This window comes from Lactuca sativa, chromosome 8 (genome assembly GCF_002870075.4).
Source record: "Lactuca sativa cultivar Salinas chromosome 8, Lsat_Salinas_v11, whole genome shotgun sequence".
NCBI lineage: Eukaryota > Viridiplantae > Streptophyta > Magnoliopsida > Asterales > Asteraceae > Lactuca > Lactuca sativa.
Window position 1 is genome coordinate 308550227 of NC_056630.2, and position 5234 is coordinate 308555460.

General features: G+C 39.7%; 2 non-coding genes across 2 annotated transcripts; one reads left to right on the top strand and one right to left on the bottom strand.

The window, feature by feature from the left end:
* The first annotated feature begins 1559 nt into the window (after nucleotides 1-1559).
* LOC111884220 (small nucleolar RNA R71) lies at nucleotides 1560-1666 on the top strand. The gene has a single exon (XR_002847648.1). It is a non-coding gene; the product is annotated as a small nucleolar RNA R71 (small nucleolar RNA).
* A 2714-nt stretch (nucleotides 1667-4380) lies between these two features.
* Nucleotides 4381-4487, bottom strand: LOC111884222 (small nucleolar RNA R71). The gene has a single exon (XR_002847649.1). It is a non-coding gene; the product is annotated as a small nucleolar RNA R71 (small nucleolar RNA).
* Between the last annotated feature and the right edge of the window lie 747 nt (nucleotides 4488-5234).

The following is a 5234-nucleotide window of genomic DNA, read 5'->3' on the forward strand; positions in this document are numbered from 1 at the left end:
CTCTTCTTTATCTTCTTGACAGTCATCTTTTATCCCAAAGACTTCTTGCTCATCTCCAACCCTAAAAGTGAGCTTAGACTCTCGGATATCAACAAAGGCTCCAGCAGTGTTAAGCAATGGACGACCAAGGATTATTGGAACATCCGGATCTTCTTTCATGTCCAAGACTAGAAAGTCTATTGGAAAAACAAATTTTCCAATCTTCACCAAAATATCCTCCACGATGCCACATGGTTGTGTTACTGAACGATTCGTCATGTGAATCTTCATTTTTGTAGCCTTCATCTTCTGAATCTCCAATTTTTGATAAAATGAAAAAGGCATTAGATTAATGCTAGCCCCGGAATCGGCTAAAGCATTAACCTTCATTTTATTCCCAAACTCACATGGAAGAGTGAGGCATCCAGGATCCTCCTTCTTTTCTAGTGTTTCCCCCAATACAGCCTTTGAAGTTTGTTCACTTAGAACCATTGTAGATTGCTTCTTTAATTGCCTTCGAGTGTCTATCAAGTCTTGCAGTAATTTCTGGTTCTCGGGAGCATTGGATAAGGACTCGACAAAGGGGGTATTAATTGGAATTCCCTTCACATGCTTCATAAACTCTAAATGTTCCTTCTCTAGTTGACTAAGTGCCACTCGGGTGGGAAATGGCAAAGGTGGATGATAAGCTGGAATGGGCTCAAAGGATTTTTGATCAGACTTACGCCACGTCGTGGCGATCCTGGTTCAACAATTTTTTTTGATTTTCGATCCTTGATTTCTTGGGCTGCTGCGGTTCTTCTTCCAATGCCTCCAGGAACTCAGAGATTGCATCTTCTTCAGTGTCAATGGCCATTACGTGAGATTAGGTCTTTACTTCGGGATTCTTCAGGGAATATTTTTCATGAACTAGAGTGGCTAGTTGACCAAATTGTACTTCAAGGTTATGGATGTAGGCTTACTGATTCTTTATCAAATCTTGTTTTTCCAAAATGGCGGAATCAGTGGCATCGTGTCTCTTTTCCGAAGCCTCCATAAAATTCATCAAAATGGTCTCTAGGTCGGGTTTCTTCTCGGTTGGTGGCTGCTCCTTTTGATAAAGGCCTCGACCTGTCTGCCTATACTTCTCTTCTTTTTGCTTCTTATACTCTTCATATGGCAGCCACTCCTTCTTTGGTTTCCTCCAGTCCTCATCAAACTTATCCCCACTAGAATAGCATACTTGAGCTTTTCTGTTCCCAAACTCATCCACATTGTAGTCCTTGGTCGAGTGTGGTCCACTGCATCGCTCGCACCCCACTCTTATGGCATGTATCGACTAGTCCATTTGTGTTATCCTGCGATCCATATTATTTAGGATGGCCATGACACCTGCAATTTCTTCACTTTGGGCCCCTCCACCGCCTTTGCTTCCATCTTTCATCGGGTTGTGGTATTCGCAGGAGTGTTTCGTGAATTCTTCAATTAGCTCCTTGACCTCCCTTGGATTTTTCTTTGTCAACGGTCCTTGAGAATCAAGGAGTTGTCTTGTCATCACTTTGACCCCATCATAAAAGATTGACATCTCTTGTTGCACATTTAGGTCATGTTGAGGGCAATTTCTGAGCAAGCCCTTGTACCGCTCCCATGCTTCATATAGTGACTCCCCCGACTGTTGCTCAAAGTTGGCTATTGCCTTCTTGAGTTTGGCTATCTTGGATGGAGGGCAAAACTGGTCCAGGAATTGCTCACGCATTTGAGCCCAAGTGGTGATTGTACTCGGTGGGAGTGCTTTTAACCACTCCTTAGCAACTCCTTTGAAAGTGATGGGAAGCATCCTAAGCAAGACTGTGTTTCTATTGACATTTGGGACATTGAAATAATCTGCAATGTCGTTGACTTCATCTAGATGCTTAAAAGCATCCTCATGATCTTTCCCGAAATATGGGATGTCCTTCAGTGTAGTCAATATGTGTCCCTTCAGCTCGAATGTGGCAGTGGCAGGTATTGCGGGTTGGACTAAACCGGGACCCATATCTTCTCGGATCCGCTTCTTGTAAGCTCCCATGGACATTTCTTCAATCGCTACCATCTCGTTCCTTGGCTCGTTCTCGGGTTCACTCGTGTGTTCTTCAAATTCTGGCTCGGTATCACTTTCGGACGCGGTTTGCACGGGTGTATGATCCAAATGCTCAAGATTGCTCTTGTGCTTCGCTGATGAACTTGACTCTCCTGTCTTCTTTCCCGACTTCCTAGAAAAAGATGACTTCAATTCTTGTAAGGGCGACTTTTTCTTGTGAAGTGCAGACTCTGGATCTTCAAGTGGTGGCACCAAATGTGTGTTTAAGCTTCTGGTCATGAACACCTGCAACTTGCTAAACTAAAAACGTAAAACTGAACTAAAATAAGAAAAACTAACTACAAATTAAAATATAAAAAAATATTAACTGTCCACATCGTGGTAAGTATATGGCCACGTCGTGGACTCTGTGATTAACAGAAAAAATTTTATTTTGCTGAAAAATTAACTTTTTTTGGTTTTTACTCCACAAGAAGGATCGATTAATTTAATGCGAATAAATAACCTAAAAAAAACTAAGCCGTTCCCCGGCAACGGCGCCAAAAACCTGATGTGCACAAAAGTACTCACTAATTTTAATATTTATAACCTAACAAACTTAACTAACTATGCACTTATAGGCAGTGTACCTAGTCAGATTACAGTATAGTTTGGGTAGGTCAGGTGTCGATCACAGGGAACGGTGTTCTAATTAATTTACTTACTATTAAATTAACCTAATTTATTAACAAGTTTATAAGGGTTTTTATCTGGTTTTACAAAATCAGATGAACTTAAATCAAATTCAATAAATAAAAACACTCTCTTGTTTAGTTTGAATCCACTTCTCCCTTATGACTAGCTAATGATTACGGATTATTAAGTCGGTTTTTAGTTATATTAGTAATTTAGTTCTAACTTACCAATAATTAACTAATTCATGTCCAACCATGTATCTTCACACATAATTAAACACAGAACTAATTATGAATGTAAATATGCTATGTAGGATTTGTTGTATAAACGCAATTATGATCACAATTCACGTTCTCTAGCACAACTAAGCTTTATTTATTCTAATTACTAACTAAGATTGGTCAATCCTAGCTCTAACAATTCAATGTTCACTAAATTATTAGGTAAACAGGTTCATGCAGTTTAATGGTCACTAAGCTACACAAAACATGCAATCAAGCAATTAGATAAACAAATAATAGCATGCTAGGTTATACGAATCGAACACAAGCAATTTTTACCAACTAAACTTAATCCATAAGCATATAACTCTTCATAAGTTTAAAGCTTCATCTAGCTAAACAAGAGTAGCTAGATTCAGCCGCTCATCATAGTAATTAAACTAACACAACTAAGAATAATGAAAGACATGTTCTTATTTATTTAAAATATAAACCTTTACTCCTTTTGGTGTTGAAAACCCTCTTCCAGAACCTTTCTTTCCCTCTGAATCGTCTCCTGGAACTCTTTTCTTCTTCCAAAAGCTTTTTCTTTCGTAATAATCAGGAGGACTTATATAATCCTCAAAAACCCGTGCCAGGTCGTGGCCAGTTGTGCTACGTCGTGGGCTTCAAGCACTCCGTATCCTTCAAGGAAATCCTCCGCGTCGCGATGTCTATCTTCTGTAACACCCGTGCCACGTCGTGGGCTTCATCGCCACGTCGTGAATTAAGTGTTTATCGTGAATTTATTCTTTTCTTGCCTTTCAAGCCTCCCATGTTCCCCATTTTGCCACTTTTGGTCCCTCTCTTCGAAAATCCTTTATATTGACTGAAAATAAAAATTTAAAATCATAAGTATCATTATTCTAAACATATTATCACTTTTGGCATCATTGCCGGGGAACGACTTAGTTTTTTTAGCTTATTTATTCGCATTAAATTAATTGATCCTTCTTGTGGAGTAAAAACCACAAAAAGTTAATTTTTCAGCAAAATAAAATTTTTTCTGTTAATCACAGAGTCCACGACGTGGCCATATATGGGTCCATGGGAGCTTACAAGAAGCGGATCCGAGAAGATATGGGTCCCGGTTTAGTCCAACCAGCAATACCTGCCACTGCCACATTCGAGCTGAAGGGACACATATTGACTGCACTGAAGGACATCCCATTTTTCGGGAAAGATCATGAGGATGCTTTTAAGCATCTAGATGAAGTCAACGACATTGCAGATTATTTCAATGTCACAAATGTCAACAGAAACACAGTCTTGCTTAGGATGCTTCCCATCACTTTCAAAGGAGTTGCTAGGGAGTGGTTAAAAGCACTCCCACCGGGTACAATCACCACTTGGGCTCAAATGCTTGAGCAATTCCTGGACCAGTTTTGCCCGCCATCCAAGATAGCCAAACTCAAGATGGCAATAGCCAACTTTGAGCAACAGTCGGGGGAGTCACTATATGAAGCATGGGAGCGGTACAAGGGCTTGCTCAGAAATTGCCCTCAACATGACCTAAATGTGCAACAAGAGATGTCAATCTTTTATGATGGGGTCAAAGTGATGACAAGACAACTCCTTGATTCTCAAGGACCGTTGACAAAGAAAAATCCAAGGGAGGTCAAGGAGCTAATTGAAGAATTCGCGAAACACTCCCGTGAATACCACAACCCGAGGAAAGATGGAAGCAAACGCAGTGGAGGGGCCCAAAGTGAAGAAATTGGAGCGTTCATGGCCATCCTAAATAATATGGATCGCAGGATAACACAAATGGACCAGTCGATACATGCCATAAGAGTGGGGTGCGAGCGATGCAGTGGACCACAGAGTGCACGACGTGGCCATATACTTGCCACGACGTTGACAGTTAATATGATAAAAGTTGCCTTTGAAACAAAGAAGATGACTTGTTATTTATATGATAAAAGCGGAATCCCTAAGGAATTCTGAATACAGAAGGAATGTGTATTGATCACACAGTCTCCTGCTCTGATACCAATTTTTAGAACGTTGTTCTATCTGGATCGATTGATTCTAAGCATGCAAACAAATAAGTACGTAAAAGTGAACACGAATATGGCTTGAATACATTGAATGATTAATGCTTCAACACCTCAGAAGAGCTCGACTAAGAACTTCAACTGTAGAGTTGTTTAGGGTTACAAAACACAAGCGTAATTAATAATACGTCTATCATTATGCATACATGCATGCATATATATATATATATATATATATATATATATATATATATATATATATAT